Source organism: Pelobates fuscus, chromosome 6 (assembly GCF_036172605.1).
Source record: "Pelobates fuscus isolate aPelFus1 chromosome 6, aPelFus1.pri, whole genome shotgun sequence".
NCBI classification, from domain to species: Eukaryota; Metazoa; Chordata; class Amphibia; order Anura; family Pelobatidae; genus Pelobates; species Pelobates fuscus.
This window is the reverse complement of record NC_086322.1, coordinates 195,957,538-195,981,440: the sequence shown is the minus strand read 5'-3', so window position 1 is coordinate 195,981,440 and position 23,903 is coordinate 195,957,538.

Here is a 23,903-nt window from a genome sequence, read left to right as displayed (position 1 = left end):
TGATTCATCTAATTCTACCCTGCTTTATTTTTAAACTGGACTTTGGTTTCATATTGTTTTCCTCCAAAACTGCCTGGATATTATGGACATTATTATTGGCACGTATCCTCAAACACCCTGAATCTACAGTTCTATAATCCAAAGAGGCTGATCACTTCTATTGCTTATCTTCAACCTGTTATACTTTATCCCTTTATATTCCTGTTTAGTTTTTACTAACTGTTACCAACTGTTTGACAATTTCCTGTATTCCTGTTTTGGGGCATATTGCCTAAACCTCTATTATTTCACCTTCTACTTACTCACCTCTAATTCTGTTTTCCCCTTTATCTTTATTATTCCTTTTCTCTGTTTCTCTTATTTATATTGTTTCCTTCGTCTGACACATGCCTGAAAAATCAAATAAACTACCTGAAGTAAATCCCGGCATAAGTCTCCTGTCTAACTTGCACAGAAGCATGACAGTCAGTGAGTGAGTGTATGTCTGTAGTGAGTGTGTATGCCTTACAGTGTGTGTCTGTCAGTGTGTGTTTTCGTCTGTGCTAGTCTTATTATAAAGTAAATTCCCCAAATGCATTGAATACATCATTTATCACAACTGTAACGGATCACCTGGCACCCCGACTTGGTACCTCCGTTAATGGATGCTCCTAGTGCTTCCTGAGGACTCCAAGCACTCTGGCAGACACCATAATCACCGAATCCAAGAAACCTTTAAATTCTCCCAAGCGTATGAATGCTGTAGACCATTGAATAGGAACCATACGAATAGGCTTGTACCCCTAGCAGTCAACTGGAACAGCATACAATAAATCCTTCCCCCAATAATGAGACGACACATCACTTTGAGGTTAAAACAGGAACTCTGGACTGGCTCATCCAGCCTGGCTTTTATTACACTAATCCACATACAGGCCACACCCAGGGGGAGGCATAAAATAACCAATCACATACATGTTTCAGCCCACACATCCCCTCCCCTCAGATAACATTAAACTCAATTATCCGGTACACTTTTCCAGCCAAGTTCTGGATGTACCCCAAAACCCGGGGGTACACCTTTAAATCCAGCATCGCTGGATAGCCCTTATTCAGGGGGACAACATATCCAAAATTCAAGTAATTCGGATGAATGGTTCGTGAGATATGGGGTTCCAAAGATTTGACCGACCGCATGGGTAAAGTATCCGAAAACAGTTCCATGCATTTTGGCCCTGCGGTCGGTCACAAACAAGGGAATGAAAACAGGCGAATTGCCTGTGTTATAGAGCCTGGAGAGGGTTTGAATGAATTCCCTTGTTTATGGGGCTCTTTCTACCGAAGGGCGGTTCATTCGGTAGTTTCCATACGAATTTCTGGAAGTATGGAGGTCTCAGCGGTGTTTGCCTAGTCAAGTGTCCGATTTTAGTTCCAGACACTCGACGGCAAAACACCGCTGTTCGGTAGTTTAAGATGGCCGCCGCCACGTGTTTGTTTCCCGAATGGCGGCCACCCAGAGGACAAAGACCACACTGCACTGATTGCCAATTACCTGTTTGCAACATTGTTGCAAACGGTAATTGGAGGCACACTCATTCCTGGGTGGTCTGGTTGTTCGGTAGTTTCACTCAATATACTGAATGGAGTGATTCTACCGAACAATCAGAATGCTGCATACAAATCACCCAGGATAAACTTAACACATCTATAAATACATATATAATATTACAGGCAGTACACTTGAATATGCTTCACAGTCTTAAAGGGACAGTAGTCCCAAAAGTCCCAATATGTCCATAGATGCTGTTAAAAGGGCCAGTAGCAGCAATATACAGTACAATATGCCCCAAATAACCCAGGGGCCATAGTCAGTAGGTAGGAGGCTAGCAAACAGGCTTCTCCAGGGCCCAGTGGCGAGGTTGGTTTCGCCACATTTCTCCCCTTTTCCAAACATACTAACAGGGTACCTGACCTCTTGCCGGTCAGTGCCCTTGTTAGTCCAGCAGCCCACCCACAAAACAGAAACAGCAGTACAGTCCACCCACAATGAATGGTTACTACACCTGAGTAATGGAAAAACTTGTCCAGGTCCAGGTGCCTCACCCCGGCTGTGTGGGGGACTGGTAGGCTGTTTTGGTGGGTTGCTGAGTGGGCAGAGACCAGCGGTACTCTGCCCTGGTGCCAGCACTACTACAGGAGTAGTCTGGTTGGAGCCTGGTTGCTGGAGACCGACTGTCTCCCCTTTAGCTGCGCAGCTTTGCTGCTGGAGACCGACTGTCTCCCCTTGAGTTACACCGCTCTGCTGCTGGAGACCGACTGTCTCCCCTTGAGTTACACAGCTCTGCTGCTGGAGACCGACTGTCTCCCCTTTAGTTACACAGCTCTGCTGCTGGAGACAGACTGTCTCCCCTTTGGCTAAACAGCCCTGTTGTGGGGGGGCAGGACCGACCGTCCCTACCCCCTGTGCTGGAAGTGCAGAGACCACAGTCCCATCTGCACAGGTGTGGGGCTTACAGTCTCCCCCTGGTACATTAAGCTGCCGCTGGGGAGAGGTGGTAACCAGCTCCTCTCCCATTAGAACACTCTGCCCATTGATGATCCGCCGCTGGGGAGAGGTGGTAACAATCTCCTCTCCCATTAGAACACTCTGCCTATTGATGATCTGCCGCTGGGGAGAGGAGGTAACAATCTCCTCTCCCATGCCTACTTTCAGTCTTTGTGGAGGGAGACCGACTGTCTCTCCTCCCAATTCAGTGTCCTGCTGCTGGGGAACGGAGACTGGGCTCTCTATTCCCAAAAAATCACGCTGCTGCTGGGGGGTAGGACCAACTACCTCTGCCCCCTGCAACTCAGCCTGCCGCTGGGGAGGGAGGACGCTGCTCTCCTCTCCCTGCACTTCACACTGCCTTCCCGGCATATCACTCTGCTGCTGGGGGGTAGGACCAACTACCTCTGTCCCCTGTAACTCAGCCTGCCACTGGGGAATGGAGACTGGGCTCCCAATTCCCTGCAATTCACACTGCCGCTGGGGAATGGAGACTGGGCTCCCAATTCCCAACAAATCACACTGCCGCTGGGGAGGGAGGACGGCCCCTTCAGCTCCCTGTAACTTGGGCGCAGAGACCACGGTCCCATCTGCGCTGGTGAGGGGTTTACTGTCTCCCCTTGGTGGGTTAGGTTGTCGGTGGGGAGAGGGGGTAACAAACTCCTCTCCCTTACACACCTTCAACCGCTGGGGAGAGGGGATAACAGGCTCCTCTCCCTGCACCGTAGACTGCCGCTGGGGAGCAAGAACGGCACTTTCAGCTCCCTGTAACGCACACTGCCGCTGGGGATCTGGGCCGACTGCCCAGCATCCCTGTAGGGCCGGTAGAGAGACCGCAGTCCCATCTCCACCTGCCATCTGTGGGTCTTCCCAGGACCAATCCGTGAGGCCCCGCAACATTTGTGAGTAAGGGCCCGGTGGAGAGACCTTGGTCCCATCTCTACCTGCCTGTTGTGGTTCCTCACAGGACCAGTCTATGAGGACCCCCACTTCGGGTTCCTCCCGCCGCCTCAGGGAAAGACGGCTAACCTCCTCGGATGCAGCCTCTACTCGGCTGCTGTACCGCTCCTGCTGCTGAGCATACTTCCTCTCTTTTGCCAACCGGAATTCTCGGTCCAGCCTTGTGTTTCGCTCAGCCATGACCTGGTTCCAGATCACCCGGCGTGTCTCCATGGGTATATCATCCCCATACTCGGCCACTCGCTGCCTCACCTCGGCCAGCCAATCATCTCCAGAGCCAGAACCTTCCATACTTGTCTGCTCCCAGGGGCGCTGCACGACTGCTAGCATTGCCCTCAATTTGTAATCCAAACGAACTGTGTCTCCGAGCTGCTTTACCTCGCACTAGGACGCCATCCCACCGCTTGCCACCAATGTAACGGATCACCTGGCACCCCGACTTGGTACCTCCGTTAATGGATGCTCCTAGTGCTTCCTGAGGACTCCAAGCACTCTGGCAGACACCATAATCACCGAATCCAATAAACCTTTAAATTCTCCCAAGCGTATGAATGCTGTAGACCATTGAATAGGAACCATACGAATAGGCTTGTACCCCTAGCAGTCAACTGGAACAGCATACAATAAATCCTTCCCCCAATAATGAGACGACACATCACTTTGAGGTTAAAACAGGAACTCTGGACTGGCTCATCCAGCCTGGCTTTTATTACACTAATCCACATACAGGCCACACCCAGGGGGAGGCATAAAATAACCAATCACATACATGGTTCAGCCCACACATCCCCTCCCCTCAGATAACATTAAACTCAATTATCCGGTACACTTTTCCAGCCAAGTTCTGGATGTACCCCAAAACCCGGGGGTACACCTTTAAATCCAGCATCGCTGGATAGCCCTTATTCAGGGGGACAACATATCCAAAATTCAAGTAATTCGGATGAATGGTTCGTGAGATATGGGGTTCCAAAGATTTGACCGACCGCATGGGTAAAGTATCCGAAAACAGTTCCATGCATTTTGGCCCTGCGGTCGGTCACAAACAAGGGAATGAAAACAGGCGAATTGCCTGTGTTATAGAGCCTGGAGAGGGTTTGAATGAATTCCCTTGTTTATGGGGCTCTTTCTACCGAAGGGCGGTTCATTCGGTAGTTTCCATACGAATTTCTGGAGGTATGGAGGTCTCAGCGGTGTTTGCCTAGTCAAGTGTCCGATTTTAGTTCCAGACACTCGACGGCAAAACACCGCTGTTCGGTAGTTTAAGATGGCCGCCGCCACGTGTTTGTTTCCCGAATGGCGGCCACCCAGAGGACAAAGACCACACTGCACTGATTGCCAATTACCTGTTTGCAACATTGTTGCAAACGGTAATTGGAGGCACACTCATTCCTGGGTGGTCTGGTTGTTCGGTAGTTTCACTCAATATACTGAATGGAGTGATTCTACCGAACAATCAGAATGCTGCATACAAATCACCCAGGATAAACTTAACACATCTATAAATACATATATAATATTACAGGCAGTACACTTGAATATGCTTCACAGTCTTAAAGGGACAGTAGTCCCAAAAGTCCCAATATGTCCATAGATGCTGTTAAAAGGGCCAGTAGCAGCAATATACAGTACAATATGCCCCAAATAACCCAGGGGCCATAGTCAGTAGGTAGGAGGCTAGCAAACAGGCTTCTCCAGGGCCCAGTGGCGAGGTTGGTTTCGCCACAACAACCATTGTGGCCAACGTGCCTATGTCACAAGCTCCTGGACTAGCCTACTAGCTAGCCTCCTGTCCAAGGACTATGGGCCATATCCAAAGACCCTGCTTGAGAGTTAAACCTCCCCAGTGACCATTAGCAGCTTTACCTGGGTTCGGCACTTTCCCTTCATTTGAATGAAACTGAACACTAGCTCCTTGGTGGCCATTCACATGAAGAAACCTATGTATTGTTCTCAGCGGGACTTAGCCGCAAATGCTATGGAAATGTTTTCGGCATGAGGTGACTGTTCGGCTCCCGGACAACTTGGTCCTGGATTTTTTACGACTTTGCAACCTGCCAGGAGAGCGCCTTTTGGAAGCAAGGTGTCTGACACTAAGGGGCACAAACGCTACCTAAGAGCCAGCAGAAGCTCCCGAAAGGTGACCGGCTAAAGCACCAAACGGAACTGTTTTGAGCACAGGACCATGTGTGTGGCCGGTCAGAACTTTAACACAGTGGCGTTTCCTCTACACTGCATGGATCTGAGCGCTATTTGGAGAACTTGGGTGCTCAGATCAGGGCTATTTGAAGGTGTATTTGTGGGGTTATTGGGTATTTTTATGTTTGTTTGCCTCTCAGTTTCTGGGAGAAAATAAGCGTACCGGTCATTAATGCAATTATCTACCAGGCACAGAGATTTATGGGAGGGGCTTGTCTTGCATTGAATGGAGACCCCATGCTGGGGGCTGTGTATAAAGCAGGCAACTTGGCCATAATAAACCAATACCTTTGCACCCTTCATTCAGTCTCAAATAGTGTTTGGGTGTACTAGCTAAACAGCTATACTCTCTGCAGGAGAGCTCTAATCACTAGAAGCTGAATCCAAGACCCTGTTCCAGGCAAGACCCCGGTCAAGCTGAAGTGCTGATGGTGTCCAAGCAATAGCTAGGGAGCATGTTTGGCAGAGGTACCCAGTCGGGGTACTAGGCGGTCCGCCACAGCCATAAATGTTATATTCAATGTATGCATTAGGCAGTATGTGTGTATGGATGTAGGTATTGGGCAGTATGTTTGTATGGATGTATGTTTTGGGCAGTGTGTGTGTATGGATGCATGTATTAGACAGTGTGTGTTTATGGATGTAGGTATTAGTATGTGTGTATGGATGCATGTGTTAGGCAGTGGTGTGCATGTATGGATGCATGTATTGGGCAGTTTGTGTGTATGGTTGTAGGTATTAGGCAGTATGTGTGTGTGGATGTGCACATTAATCAGTGTGTGTGTATGAATGTATGTATTAGGCTCAAATTTTAAACATCAATTGCTGCCATGTCTGTAATAAAGCTCCATCACATGGAGACAAGGTCAGTACATACCAAAAGGGTCATGATACTGTTTCTCCCTACTACCACCTATGATCATTGGGTGTAGGCTAAATCTTAACAATGGAAGGAGAATATGTCACTCTTCATCTTTCACCCCAAGACCCTATCCAAGAGCAGCAGGAGGGTGATCAAAAATACATGGTAAGGACATGCCAGTGTACACTAATCCCCATCCATGGGTAATGGTTGGTTAATAATATATAGATACAGTGTTCCCCTCAGTCCATACCCATGGGCAGCAGAGTTGGAACTACAATATTTTTCCCAGTCGTTATTTTTTTTTATTTTCTTATTTTTGTCTCCAGCACTGCATATATGCCCTAACTGATGGTAAGGGCTCATATTGATACCCATATGCTGTGTATTATTATTATTATTATTATTATTTTATTATGGTTGCTGTTTAGCAATAGCTTATCAGCTTCCATATACTTAACTCTGTCATTGCACATGTTTTTTTGTTTTGTTTGCATAACCAGTGGACAAATAGTTTGAAGTTCATTAAATTCACTTGATACTTAGCAAGATAATTAGTTTTAGTTTTTTTCAGATTTTCCAAGCAAGGTTTACATTCAGTGTTTTGTAAATATGCAAATCCTAAGTTTTATATTGGATTTGTATGTGAAAATTACTAAATCTAATCATGACACCAAATTTGCCAACTTGAAAGGTTCGGTCAGGATGATTGAATTTCAATAGGATTTTCTTTACTAAATATAGGCATTGCAAATCAAGCTAGAATCAAGTAATTTTAAATGATTTCTGTCCATCTTAAAAACAAAAAAAACTAAATGTGTGTTTCGTGAATAACTATTTGCTTGTTTACTAGAAAAACTATTTGCTGAAATGACATTGCCTGTGTAACCATATTGATCAGCATCAAGCTTTCATGGTATTTCTAACCCTATCTAATTCTAATGCTACCTGCTCCTGACCCTGTCTAACCCTAACACTATTTACCTGACACTTACCCTGTCTAAACCTAATAAATATCTCTAACTAACTATCCCTAGATTACATTAACCCTAACAATAAGATATAGGTTTGGTATATTGTCCCCAACACTAAGTGATCACTGAGAGTCAGTCACAGTGGTCATATTGCTATTGTTGACAGCTTGTGGGCCAATCAAGCAGTATTTTAGTATTTTAATAAAGATATTTCTGTTTGTGACTCTCTCTAAAGGATAGTTTGGTGACTTTATGTGTGTACATGTAATGAAAATTAGTAATGTATTGATGACTCCATAAAAAATAAATACTATATACCTTATAATTCTGAAAGCAAAAGGGTAAAAAAGAGAAAGGAACAGTATGAGAAAAAAATTAAAAAAGGGAAGAAGAAAGGAAAAAAATGGGAAATAAAAGAAAAAAAGGTAACACATATGGAAGTTACTTTTATATAAGAGATAAACGGTCACTTGCAATTATTATTTTGTGTATATTTTTTTGTATATGAGAAATATTCAATAAAAAAAAAATCATATAGGTTTGGTATATTGTCCCCCACACTAAGTGAGAGTCATATTGGCCATATGGCTATTGTTGATAGCTTGTGGGCCAAAGCAGTGTTTTAGCCCAGTACATGCCAATAAAGGTATTCTGACAGCAACTGGATGCCTTGGGTTCCTTTGAATGCGTTTTTTTTGGATTGCCTCGCAAGTAGCTCAGTAGCTTGCCTCGCAAGTTCATCAGTAGCAGGATGTCAACGTGACTGTTGCTTTGTGGGAATTTAAATGGTGTCTGGACCCTTTACATAGGCTGTTACTAACTGTACTAACTGTATTAGTTGCAGAGTGTAAGATACACACATTCACTCGGGAAAAAAAAATCCACTAGGGTGCTCCAAACAAAGAAGGCCAACTCGCAAACAATTCAGCTGGAACAATAACATACGTCTAGGCACACCCAATGGTTTCCTAATTACAGGTAGTCTTTTATTTGGAATTAAGGGGAAAAGACAACATGTCAGCACTATCCTGTGCCTTTGTCAAGTCTAAATAAACAGTGTGATACACTCATATAAATACCATCCACAGTGATTAATTACAATTGTCACAAGATGGTTACAAATTCAATTACAATTCAACATTAAGTGAAAACTATTAACATCAAATAAAACACATGCTACATCATATCAAACAACAAACCATTGGGTGGGCCCAGACATATGTTTTTGTTCCTACTAACTATATTAGCGATTGCAATGCATATGTAATGATACCTCTTAAGAAGGGGTTACAATTCAAAGATTAGAAAAGGTTAGCCGCTAACTTACATATGAAATAATTTCCACCTATAAACATGTCAGACTTCTTGGTAAAGGAGCACTCCAAGCACCAATAATTTTTTTGCCGAACGCTGCACCATAGGTCTGCCTCCTTAGCCACGTCTCTTAATACCAGAATGACTTCCTTATCAAAGGTATGCACACAGCCCAGCCCCAACAGCACTGAGTGAGTTTCTTTTAATTCACAACCTGGCTGCAGACAGGCAGAGACAGGTAGGTTACTTTATAGTTAAGATCATTCAGTGCACTCAGTGGCTGAGCTGTGTGCATACATTTTTTTAAAAGGAAGACTGTGGGGCATGTCCTGACCGGAGAGCTGAGCAGTCGCATGCACTAGCAGCTCCGTTCCCAATAAACCTCGGATGAGCCATTAAGCTGGAAAAACTTGAAATAAACAGCTAAAAAGCAGAGATGTCACAACCCAAAGGGAAAAGGAACACTGACAGGTCAGAGAAGGCTAATTTTTTCGCCTCCAGAGCCTGCCAGCAGAAGATTACACAGATGCAAGAGCAGGCCCAAGATGGCGACGATGACAATGTGGAGCATGAGGAACAGACGGCGAATCAAGCACCCAACTTAACGCAGGACTCAATGAAAGCATTGCTGGAGGAGATGTCCGATAAAATACTCACCAAACTTGATACAGCCATGAAAGACATCCATAGAGATCTCCGAGAGCTGGGCACAAGAACATCGCACCTAGAAGATAAAATGGCGGAATATGAAACGGCCAATAACACCATGGCGGATACTATGGACGGCCTACTTGCCAGGATAGAAGAGCAAGACGTCAAGATTGCGGACATGGGGGGGGCGTGTCCGACTTCCGGCGAGTGCGGTCGCATGTTGTGAGAGCTCCGCCGTTAACCTAACCTGAGCAGCGACAACATAAGCGAAAATACAATCCAGCCTTCAATAATGTCACCTTCGAAACAACTAAAATTGACAGACGCGCCAAAAAATAAGAGGAAAGACCGAAGGCGGGAAAAGCAAGATGGCGACGAAACAAACATCATGTCGGATGCTGCATCGGATAATGAATCTATTTCATCTAAATACTCGGAAGCAGCGATCACGGAACGCAGTCTCCATAAAATGCTGCAAGATCTGCGGGCCACTATTAGAAATGATTTTCTCAAAATCGATAGCGACCTCAGGAGGGAAATCTCGGCCTTGGGTGAGAGAACTAGCCAACTGGAGAACAGATCGGATGAATTATGCGTAGCCCACAATGAAGTGGTCGATAAACTACAGAAAATCTCCGAAGAAAACATCACTCTAAAATTTAAGTTAGCCGACTTAGAAGATAGGTCAAGGAGGCAAAATATTCGTTTTAGAGGCATACCGGACGATGTGTCACACGATGCTCTGCCTGCTTACATTCTATCGATCTGCCAATCCCTTGTTCCAGAACTACCAGACTCTGCCTGGTCGTTTGACCGTATGCATAGACTCCCACGCCCGGCCCGCATAGCGAGCGACACTCCTAAGGATGTCATCGTGAAGTTCCACTACTACACACATAAGGACACCTTACTAAACGCAGCCCGAAAAGAAAGCACGCTCCCGGATCCGTTTCAACAAATCTCTTTATACGCTGATCTATCGGCTGCCACCATGGCAAGAAGAAAAGAATTCATTAATATCACGAAAACTTTGCGCAACAACAACGTCTCCTACAAATGGGGCTACCCGACGAAACTTCTGGTATGGCGACAAGGAAAAACTATAAGCATCAACGATCCTGAGGAAGGGATGAAACTTCTAAAATCTTGGGGCCTATGGCTTACCTCTGACCCAACTTCGAAAGAACTCTCTCCCGCTGGTAGCTCCATCAAACGCTTACAACCAGAGTGGATTATGGCGGGATCATCATCAGCTAAAGTTGCATGAACTGCTTTTTCACTCCTCCAAGTGTCATTACGATGAGTATATTACATATGCCTGAATATTCAATGTGTATCATGAGGGTTATGTTTCATGTTCTAAGTTTGTTTCTATCTTTGTTTAAATGGTGTTCAGTTGACTCTCATTAGTGCTTACAATGGTGCCCATGGCCCACCCTTTGCTTATGGCTACTTTACTAGCCCGGATTCCCTATGCCTTATTTTTGCCTATAATGGCTTTAATTTAATTACCACCAAGCCATATCAATTGATAAAAACCCGTACACCGACATTTAGAGCGTTGAGCTCCCTCACATGTCACATCGCCACTTTAACTACGTCTGGTGATCGAGTTTTAATTGCATGTTCTCCCTGCCATAATGTCAACTGCCCCACAATTACAATCATTTAAACCGATATGTTACTATATTTATTCTTTACTCGGTTTTTACTTATTTTTCATTTAATATCAAATACGTTAGCTTACAATGCACCCACAGGCGCTTTACTAATATGTAAACTGCATTGTCTTGGGGGGCCAAAATGATCAATAAAGTGGTACACAGTCAGCCTAACAGTAACTCTTCAAAGCCATTACCTTATGTTATATCAGTAACCTGTTAATAGAGGATATTGCTTATTATCTATTAATATCTTCTTCACAATGCCCTCGCCTTTATTATAAATATCGCACCCAAGCTGCACTTATCATTTATGTTCTCGTAATACAGTTATTATTAAATTCACGCAATTCCGGAATATACGTTCAAATGTATAATGACCTTCATTGCACTGGTTTCCTCCAGGGCATCGCATTACTAGTATTGCTAGTTGTTTGCAAAATCTCCCTCCTTTACCAATGTTTATCAAAATTACTCTAGTTCCCTTACTGACAATATGCTTGCTACACCACGACATCTATAGTAAAACACCGTGGTATCCGGTATCATGTAAAATATTTGGCTTTACTGCAAGACGTAACCTTTTCACAAAGATTCGCTTATTCACCCAATTCAACAACCTATGATAGGGTATTTTCATAACAAATTTTGGGCTTACTCGCCTATTTCATGTTTTGGTTGTCCTAGCAACCTCCCCAGCCTTCACAAAGTTTTCTCCCCATTAGCTTTAAGGACAAAACACAATTAAAAAACAAAACACAAAAGGTATATTGAATATGGAGGGAAATAATATAAATTAAGCAAAGTATTATACGTTAAGTTCAAAATAAAAAAAAAAAAAAAGAGAAATAAAATTATAAAAAAACAAAAACAAAAAAAAATAAAAAAAATTTTTTTTTACAAAAAATAAAAAATAGTAATATATATTGTTTGATATTCACTCAGGTTTGGGTTCCTCACCCCCCACGAGTCATCACTTGAGACACCCACTGTGCCTCAGTATGACTGGTTCATATCTCCCTTTCACAGTGAAAGGACTTGTATATAATTATTCTTGTTTTGTTGTTCCCCTTACCTTCTCTTCTTTTTCCTTTCTTTTCCCTAAACTCATACCTACCCTTAAGAAGTCACTACCTACTTCCATACATATGCCACTGGGTCTCAAAAGAGTTTACCCACTTTTCTCTCATTATATAACAACAGCCTGTGCATTTAGACTAAATTTAAGGCATTTAAGACGCCCATTAAGCCTGTATAAATCCCACGATGACTAACACTTTGAAAAATTTTTCTCTAAACGTAAAAGGTCTCAATAGCCCATATAAAAGAAGACAGGTATTGAAGGACATGCACGACTCAGGTGCAGCTATAGTCTGCCTTCAAGAGACCCATTTTTGCAAAAATAATCCACCTCAACTACGTTCCACCAAATACCCTGTAGCGTACCATGCATACGCACCCAACAAATCCAAAGGTGTAGCTATTTTCATACACGCAGACTGGGTATTCACCTTCCACACTCAGTACGCAGATCCAACCGGCAGGTTGCTTATCCTAGTAGGTGAACTCAACGGCATTCAAGTGACGTTGGCATCTTTATATGCACCTAATGATGCCCAATTCTCATTTCTCAATAAGACTATCAGAAATATCTCAACTCTAAAACGAGGCCACGTCATAATATGTGGCGATTGCAATTGTATACTAGATCCCTTATTAGACATACAACGCACCAACAACCAAACACCTAACAAACTCACTATCCATAATAGCAAATTATTCTCGAATCTCATTTTCGCGCATGATCTCTATGACACATGGAGAAATCTGTATCCTAATGCCAGAGATTATACATATTTCTCCCCAGTTCATCTAACTTACACGCGAATTGATTTATGCATGATAGATAAACTAACATTACCCCATCTTTTAGACCATATAATGGGACAGAGGACGTGGTCTGACCACGCTCCAATAGTCATCACGTTAGCAGTACCCTACCCTGCAAAAGGCCGTGGCACGTGGAGGTTAAACGAATCTATCCTTGACTCACCCGAATATTCCCACACAGTTGCTCTGGATCTACAAAACTATTTCTCCAATAATAATACAACCGACACGTCTATTGAATACCAATGGCTAGCTCATAAGGCGGTAATTAGGGGCACATTCATAAAAATAGGCTCAACTATTAAAAAAAAATTCTGCAAACTCAAAGATTCACTTCACCAACAGCTCATGTCCTTAGAAAACGCTAATAAATCAGCCCCTTCTAGATCCACGTCGAAGCAAATATCAATAACAAGAGAGAAAATCCTAAACCTTAAAATCCGAGAATACGCTAATCATGCAACCAAACTTCGACAAAAATATTACGGCCTAAGCAACAAAGCCGGCAAACTATTAGCCAGCCAACTGAAATCCAAGTACCTTCAAACAAAAATTCCATACATCCTCTCTAAGTCAGACACAAAACTTTTTAACCCCAGTGATATCGTCAACGAATTATCATCGTATTATGAGACTCTCTACAACCTGGACAAAAATGAGGAAACACCCACTCCAAATAACGTAGATATCCTAGCATTCCTACAGAAAATATCATTACCGCAAGTAACACAACAACAAAATGCAACTCTAGATGCACCCTTCACAGAATATGAAGTGGCTACAACCATTCGCTCCCTTCCCAAGCACAAAGCCCCTGGTCCTGATGGACTTTCCAATTATTATTACATCAAAATGGAACCTCATTTAACTCCGCACATTACAAATCTTTTTAATACTATAAAAGCAAAAGGCAGTTTCCCGAAATAAATGTTGGAGGCATACATTGTCACTCTGCCCAAACCGAACAAACCACCCACATCCTGTTGTAATTTACGACCAATATCTTTACTTAACGCTGATACAAAGCTATATGCCAAACTTATCGCTAACAGATTGAAACTTATCTTAAATAAATTAGTATCTGAAGAACAAGCTGGCTTTGTGCCTGGCAAACAAGTGGGCGACAACACAAGATTTTGCTTGGATCTAATAGAGTGGGCAACTCGTCAAAGGCAGTCCGGGGTCCTTATGGCTCTTGATGCCGAAAAGGCCTTTGATCGTCTCAATTGGGGTTACATGAAGGCCACCTTACAAGCATTTGGCTTCTCAGACCTATTCATCACAAGCATTCTGGCTCTTTATTCCGCACCCTCGGCGAAAGTTTTCAATACAGGCTTCACATCCACCAGTTTTAATATGTCCAATGGTACGAGACAAGGTTGTCCCCTGTCCCCCTTGATTTTTATTCTTTGTTTGGAACCACTCATCCGTTCAATTAAAAAAGACCCATTACTTCCAGGCCTGAACACTCCCGCAGGGGAGAAAAAACTTGCTGTCTTTGCGGACGATATCATTCTGTTCCTAAGAAATCCGACTTCTTCCATTCCCCATCTACTACAAGTTTTAAGAACATATGGTAGCGTTTCTTTTTACAAAAATAATGTTAACAAGACTCAAATACTTCCTTTGAACATAAAACCCCACATTGTGGATTCTTTAAAGTCACAATTTCTTTTTGATTGGCGCAAAACGTCTATCACTTATCTAGGTATAAAACTCACCCAAACCAAAGCTCAAGCCATAAAAGAAAACCACGAAGCAACCCTATCTAAAATCACCAATCAACTTGACTCTTGGGACAGACTAAACACCTCATGGATTGGAAGAATTAATTCTGTAAAAATGATGGCCCTGCCTCACATACTCTACCTATTCAGGACGTTACCTATTACCCTTCCAAACTCAATCCTTACAAAATTCCAAGCTGTAATAAATGCGCACATATGGAAAAAGAAACCCCCGAGAATCGCATTCCATTCTTTATGGCGTCCCTTTCACCAAGGAGGTCTGAGTATCCCCAATATTGGCAACTACTACAGGGCTTCTGTGTTGGCTCAATGCCTGGACATTATGACTAAGAATTCCCTTCCGTTATGGCTCAAACTGGAACAATCATGTGGCAATATTCAGTCTGTGGCAGATTTACTGTGGTCAAAAAACTCTCATGACAAAATTCTACTAAATTCATGGAAATTTTGGAGCACAAAACTCTGCTCGAACAAAGAACTACTCTATCTAGCTCCGTTACGTGCTCTTTCAACGCTTTCCCCAGACCTGGCAATACAACACTGGTCATTACATGGTCTAACCCATGTATTCTCTCTATATGATATCAATGGTCTTCGGTCCTTCCCTGATCTGCAGTCAGCTCATAACCTTCCGCATCGAGATATCTTCCTTTACCTACGAGTTAAACATATTTTAAACACTGCTGCAATCATTTATTTGAACACATCTACACTTAGCATGATTGGCCACAAGTGCTACTTGTCAACCAAAACCAGTCATCCACCAAAATTTCTCACAGCGTGTTATTTGGCACAATTAGCGAACCCCAACGATGGTAAACAACCCTACATGACAAGATGGGAAAAAGACCTAGGAGCAGAATTTCATATTAAAGACTGGCTATACGCTATAACATCCACCAAAAAATCCACCAAATGCGTCACCCTTTGGGAAGCATATTATAAAGTACTGATGAGATGGTACCTAGTTCCCAGTAGACTGAGTAAAATTTATCCCGATACTAAAGCATTATGTTGGAGATGTAACAATGAAAATGGTTCTATTCTACACATATTCTGGGACTGCCCGAAACTCCGCTCTTTCTGGATTTATGTGAATAACATTATACAATCGCTTTCTGAATCACGTATTTCTCCTAGCCCAGCAGGTTTTCTACTTCATCTAATTCCAGACCTACATCGTTTACCCTCAAGAGCAGCAATTATCAATGTTTTAATAGCAGCAAAACTTTGCATAGCATCTCATTGGAAAAGTAATAAAGTTCCACCTATTTTTGAACTACTGAGTAAAGTCCACACCATCTATTGCCACGAAAAAGAATGGTCCACTAGAAGCATAACACCCAAATTCAGGGAACTATGGGAATCTTGGGACACTACCTACAATAAATTCATGAACATGATTTAACCACCGAAAACAATCCAGACATACGATATATTCGATATTAACTGGCCCCAGTGACTTCTGTACAACACCGCATCTTCCCATACCTTCCTCCCCATCCCCTAACCTCCTCCTCTACATCCCCTCAATTTTTACCTCACTTCTCTCCCTCTATTTTGTAAATACATTATCTCTCATCTCTATCCGTATCCAGGCCCGGACTGGCCATCGGGCACACCGGGCAAATGCCCGGTGGGCCGCGGTGGCCATGGGCCGAGGCCGGCAGGGGAAGGTCCCAGGATCTCCCCTGCCGGTCTATGCAGGGCCGGCACTATCTGAGCGCCGGCCCCGCTGTATTCCATGGAGGGCCGGTAGGGAGATCAAAGATCTCCCTCACCGGCCCACATTCTATCAAAGGCGGCCGCCGGCGGGGAGAGAGAAGGAGGGAGCCAGCCTGCCAGCAGAGGAACCCGGCGAAGCTCTATCTTGCAGCTCCACCGGGTTCCTCTCGCGAGATCCGGAGCGTTGCCATGGCAACGACCGGATCTCGCGAGAGTGAACTCTAGCCCGCAGGCTAGAGTTCACTCACCGCTGGACCACCAGGGAAGGTGCACCATGCCGGTCCCCCCCTCCCACTCACCTGCATGCCGGTCCCCCGTCCCACTCACCTGCATGCCGGTCCCCATTCACCTGCATGCCGGTCCCCCCCTCACAGGCTAAAAGGTAAGGAGGGGGGGGACATAATGCTTACTTATGTTTTTTTTTTTTTTATTTACCCCCACACACACACAATCCCTTCTAACATGTATACAGAGCACTCTCACACACATCACACTCACACACACAGCACTCTCACACTCAGCACTCTCACACACATCATCCACAGCACTCTCACACACATCACCCACAGCACTTTCACACTCAGCACTCTCACACACATCATTCCCAGCACTCTCACACACATCACACTCAGCACTCACACACATCATCCACAGCACTCTCACACTCAGCACTCTCACACACATCACACTCAGCACTCACACACACAGCACTCTCACACTCAGCACTCTCACACACATCATCAACAGCACTCTCACACACAGCACTCTCACACACATCATCCACAGCACTCTCACATCTGCACTCACACACATCACCCACAGCACTCTCACACACATCATTCCCAGCACTCTCACACACATCACACTCAGCACTCACACACATCATCCACAGCACTCTCACACTCGGCACTCTCACACACATCACACTCACCCTCACACACATCATCCACAGCACTCTCACATCTGCACTCTCACACACATTACACTCAGCACTCACACACATTACACTCAGCACTCACACACATTACACTCAGCACTCACACCCAGCACTCACACACATCACACCCAGCACTCACACATCACACCCAGCACTCACACACATCATCCTCAGCACTCTCACACACACATCACACACAGCACTCTCTCACACACACGTCACACACAGCACTCTCACACACACATCATCCACAGCACCCACACACACAGCACCCACACACACATCACACAGCACCCTCACACAAATCAATCACACACAGCACCCAAACACACAGCACCCTCACACACATCACACCTCACACACACATACTGCACCCCTCACATACACACAGAACCCCCCCGACACACTGCACCACACACATACACAATACTTCCAAACATATTTATATATATATATACACACACACACACACACACACACACACTAGATTCCTTGTAAGCAAACACATACTACACTCCTAAACACACACTCTCTACAAACACTACATCACTTATACACACACACACTATAGCCTGCATGCACACTCTTGCTACATCCCCTATACACATTCTCTACAACCCCTAGCCACATATGCATTACATTACACCACAAACACAACATGCCTAAAACCGACCTTATAACACAATACCACACCACAATCAGCTCACTCTGCACACACACAATACCACAAGCAGGCTCCAAACACATGCACAATACTCTTTCCCGGCATTTTTGTCTCCTGGTATCCATTTATAGAAACACAGTGCAAGCATGTTATTAAATTTGCTTGCGCTGTGCAGAACAAATGCAGGGCCTTTTTCTCATGCTAGAGCTCTTCAGCAGAGCTCTGCGCATGGTCTGCCCTGGAAGAGCATTGAACCAACATGCTCACTTTGAGAGGGGGCGTGTTTGTCATTGGTGATGACAAAACACACCCTCTCTGCCCCGCCCCCTTCTTAGTGGGCCGCTGTGGTAAAAAAATGCCCGGGCCGAATTTTTTTCCCAGTCCGGCCCTGTCCGTATCCATTCATACGTCCAGCTCATAAATGTCTAATTTAGTGTATATTACTTAACACAATCAACTGCCGACCTATACACTCCAATAGAGTCATTAAGGATCCCTTTATTGCATTGTGGTTCAATTTGAACAGAGGTACTTGATATGGGTCCATCGTTTCAATTTCATGTATGAGTTGTCAATACTCGCATAATGCCAACTACTGTGTGCTGTAATATGCAATTGTGTTGTACTATGTGTATCATACTTTATTGTTGTATACTTGCGAACCTACAGTGCTGTCTGTATGAACATTGTGGTTTTTTTTTTTTTTTTGCACCCTCACCCTTCTTTCTTTCTGTATCCCACAAGTTATTCCTATATGAAAAATGCACAATAAAAATTAACATTGAAAAAAAAAAAGATTGCGGACATGGAGGACAGGGCCCGCAGGAATAACCTGCGCATAAGAGGTGTTGCAGAAACTGTAAATACGCCGGACCTTATGGCCTACGTTACAGGACTCCTGAAAAACCTCCTACCCGACTGGCCCCAGGAGATGCTCCTGATTGATAGGATACATCGAACGGTAAAACCGGGCTTTCTACCGCCGGACACCCCACGAGATGTGCTGCTCCGCATGCATTATTTCCACGCTAAGGATGCAGCACTCAATGCTAACAGAATAAAGAAATCCACGCCGGAGGCGTATAAAAACATAACTATGTATGCGGACATCTCCACTTACACGCTGAAACGCCGGAGGGAGTTTAAAGACGTCACTCAAGCACTGAGAAACAGCCATCTCCCATATCGTTGGGGATACCCGACAAAGCTCCTCATTACCAGAAAAGGGAAGACAACAGTTGTGAAATCACCGAAGGAGGGGTACAATCTTCTCAAAACTTGGGATATCACCTTGCTTGACTCCACAAACGAAGGAAGGAACGTCACTAGACTTTCCCCAGACTGGAAAAAATCAAAGAAACGTCAAAACTGACCACGAACTGAACACACACCACATGGAGATGCCCTTTGAATGAACGGGCTCAAGCCGGGAGAAGGCCAAGATTGGGTAAAGTAATATAGTAACACAGAGACTGCCAAAGGACTAATACACGGGCACCCTATTATCGAGGGACTATTGCATGTAGAGACAAAAATGTGGAGGCCTGTTTAACACTGTTTATTAACATGAAAAATTGGTAGCCAATAAAGTGGGACGGGTTCATTACAGTATAATAGACTGGCAGCCAGGCGGGGAAGAACCCATGTTACAACAGATAAACCCAGGTCCTCTTAGGCGACTAAACATACAGAGACGCCCTCCATGACAGTTCAAATGCACGTACGTACTGACTGACGACACCCCTTACTGCTTGCGGAAGGCCATGACAACACGACTGAGGTTAGAGGAAGGAGAAGGTATCGGACGGGAAGCTTAGCTTCAACCCCAAGGCACAAAGACGCAGTGCCTAGCCACACTAATGGCAATGTTCAATGATGTATATACTTATGTTAGAGTTGTAAAGTTTTATTTTTTATTTTCTTATTTGGTTCATTCACACACCATTTTACAGGTTCATAGCAAAAGTAATCACCGGGCAGTAGAGGCCACACTGGGACACCCAACACAGGAATTTCTAACACTAGGGAACTTAAAACCTTGTAGGGTCACAAGGCTGGTACGACCAGCTCACAGGAGAATACAGCTCCAAGTCCAACAGACACCATCACTCGGCTCGAAAAGCTGGGAAGGAGTGAAGGGTGTCGTAAGAATAGAACTGACAGAACACCACACAACAAAACGCTATAGGAAACCACCGTGAAGATATGTACTTACAATGTGCGGGGACTTAATAACCCCACGAAAAGACACCTACTTAACAGAGAGATCAAGTCATTAGACGTAGATATACTGTGCCTACAAGAGACACATTTTAGGCATAATGACCACCCGCAGATATTAACAGTAAATTTCCCACACCAATACCACTCAACATCTCCATACAAATCCAAAGGGACTTCCATACTTATAAGCAAACACGTTAACTTCATACCACACACCCAGGACGTGGACAAAGGAGGCAGATATGTAATAGTAACGGGAACGATAAATGATATGCAATACACTTTAGTGAGCGTATATGCACCTAACACCAACCAAGGACATTTTCTACGCAGCGTACTAAACACACTTAACAAGCTACAAAAGGGCATTACGGTGATCTGTGGGGATTTCAATCACATACTAGACCCTAAATTAGATACCACACTACCACAACATCGCCATAGGCATCGCCCGTTAGCAAGACAGTGCAAAAGCATGCAGAAACTACTACACGAACACCATCTCTACGACACATGGAGAATCACACATCCAGAGACCAAGCAATTTACACACTTTTCCGCTGTCCACAATTCCTATTCGAGAATAGATGGATTCCTATTATCAGGCTCGCATCTGGACCAAATACAAGCTTGCGATATACAACAGATCACATGGTCAGATCACGCACCAGTAACACTGGATATGAAAAACACATATGACTTTAAACACCGTAGCCCATGGAAGCTAAATAACTCATTACTAAAGGACAGAGCCTTTATTAGTGATCTCCAAAAGGATATAGACTCCTACTTCATGACTAACAACAATGGGGAAGTAACACCAATGACCATATGGCAGGCACACAAGTCAGTGATTAGGGGCCTATTGATCAGAAGAGCAGCGCACATCAAAAAAATCACCCACAACAAACTTAGTGCATGGCAAAAAGAATTATATGATCTTAAAGCGGCACTGTCATGCCGAACTTACCTTTCCTCAATCTCTTCCTCTTCTCCCCCTCTCTCGGGATCTGTTATTCATTTCTTCCATTCTTCTTTAGTTTTCTTTAAAATCACAAGACAAAGTAGGGACTCTGTCTTATGGAGGATTCCTCCGCTTGACCAGCTCTGACCAGCGGAGGAGCAAAGTGTGCTTCATTTCCGCTGGTCAGAGCAATTTTCCCATGATCCCTAGCTTTCCTCCCTGTTCCCACAATGCTTCCTGTCAGTATTGCCGAAAGTCCTGTCACTTAGACAGAACGCCGGCAAAACTGCCGAATTGCATCCTAACAGAATGAGCACTGTTTCTCCATTGGTGTTAGGATGCAATTCGGTACTTTGTTCGGATCGGAATTTCATTCAAATGAATGAAACTCCGATCCTATTCATTGCTGTGGCTGCATCTTGCAGCCGCTTAGTAGATAACTCCCTAATTCCCACGGTATCAGGGAGCTATCTACTAAAAGGCTGAAAGACCTAAACTGGTCTTTCAGCCAAATTTACTAACACCAAGTAAAAATGACTTGGTATTAGTAAATAATATGCCCCTACTCGCTATACCGCGAGTAGGGGCATGTCTAGTAAGCAGTAAGCAGCCTGTGGCTGCTCACTGTAGAAAAAAAAAAAAAAATATCGCCCCCCACCCCTAAATGACGGGTGGGGGCCGTTAAGTAAAATAAGGGAGGGAGACCTATTGTCCCCCCCCCCCCCCCGGCCCCCACCCCCACCCCTACCCCTGAGCGGTGGGTGGGGGCCATAAAGATAATGAGGGGGGGGACCTACTGTCCTCCCCCCCCGGCCCCCACCCCTGGGCGGCGGGTGGGGGCCATAATGTTAATAAAGGGGGGGGGGACCTACTGTCCTCCCCCCCGGCCCCCACCCCTGGGCGGCGGGTGGGGGCCATAATAGTAGTAGGGGGGGGGGACCTACTGTCCTCCCCCCCGGCCCCCACCCCTGGCTGGCGGGTGGGGGCCATAATGGTAATAAGAGGGGGGGGACCTACTGTCCTCCCCCCCCGGCCCCCACCCCTGGGCGGCGGGTGGGGGCCATAATAGTAGTAGGGGGGGGGACCTACTGTCCTCCCCCCCGGCCCCCACCCCTGGCCGGCGGGTGGGGGCCATAATAGTAATAAGGGGGGGGACCTACTGTCCTCCCCCCCAGGCCCCCACCCCTGGGCGGCGGGTGGGGGCCATAATAGTAGTAGGGGGGGGGGGACCTACTGTCCTCCCCCCGGCCCCCACCCCTGGCCGGCGGGTGGGGGCCATAATAGTAATAGGGGGGGGGGACCTACTGCCCCCCCCCGGCCCCCACCCCTGGGCGGCGGGTGGGGGCACTAAGTAAATCCCCCCCCCATCAAGGTGACTAGGGGTGCCCAAGCCCCTAGTCACCCACCCCCCACCCAAATAAAAAATGCCCCTACCTACCCCCCTCACCCTAAAAAATAGTGAGGGGGGAATAAAATTGCTAACCTGTAAAGTAAAATTAAACTTACCATTCGACGTCTTCTTTTTTCTAAAATCTTCATTTTTCAGCCCCAAAAAAGGCCAAATAAAAAACCATCATAGCCGTCGAACTAAAAATAAAATAAAAAACCCGAGCGCAAAAAAAAAAAACCCGACGAAAAAGAAAAAACCCGAGCGCACAAAAAAATAATCCATCTTCACCCATGGAGGGCTCCGCGCAGACTGAGCTCCGCAGGGCGGGGCAAGGCTTATAAAGCCTTGCCCCGCCCTGCAATTAGCCTAAGAACACTCTGATTGGTGGGTTTAAGCCAATCAGAGTGCTCTGTGTCATTTTACAAGCGTGGGAAAATTCTTTGGAACTTTCCCACGCTTGTAAAATGACACAGAGCACTGTGATTGGATGGCTTGAAATCCATCCAATCACAGTGCTCTGTGTCATTTTACAAGCGTGGGAAAATTCTTTGGAACTTTCCCACGCTTGTAAAATGACACAGAGCACTGTGATTGGATGGCTTGAAATCCATCCAATCACAGTGCTCTGTGTCATTTTACAAGCGTGGGAAAGTTCTTTGGAATTTTCCCACGCTTGTAAAATGACACAGAGCACTGTGATTGGATGGCTTGAAATCCATCCAATCACAGTGCTCTGTGTCATTTTACAAGCGTGGGAAAGTTCCAAAGAATTTTCCCACGCTTGTAAAATGACACAGAGCACTGTGATTGGATGGCTTGAAATCCATCCAATCACAGTGCTCTGTGTCATTTTACAAGCGTGGGAAAGTTCCAAAGAATTTTCCCACGCTTGTAAAATGACACAGAGCACTGTGATTGGATGGATTTCAAGCCATCCAATCACAGTGCTCTGTGTCATTTTACAAGCGTGGGAAAGTTCCAAAGAACTTTCCCACGCTTGTAAAATGACAAAGAGCACTCTGATTGGCTTAAACCCACCAATCAGAGTGTTCTTAGGCTAATTGCAGGGCGGGGCAAGGCTTTATAAGCCTTGCCCAGCCCTGCGGAGCTCAGTCTGCGCGGAGCCCTCCATGGGTGAAGATGGATTTTTTTTTTTTGTGCGCTCGGGTTTTTTCTTTTTCGTCGGGTTTTTTTTTTGCGCTCGGGTTTTTTATTTT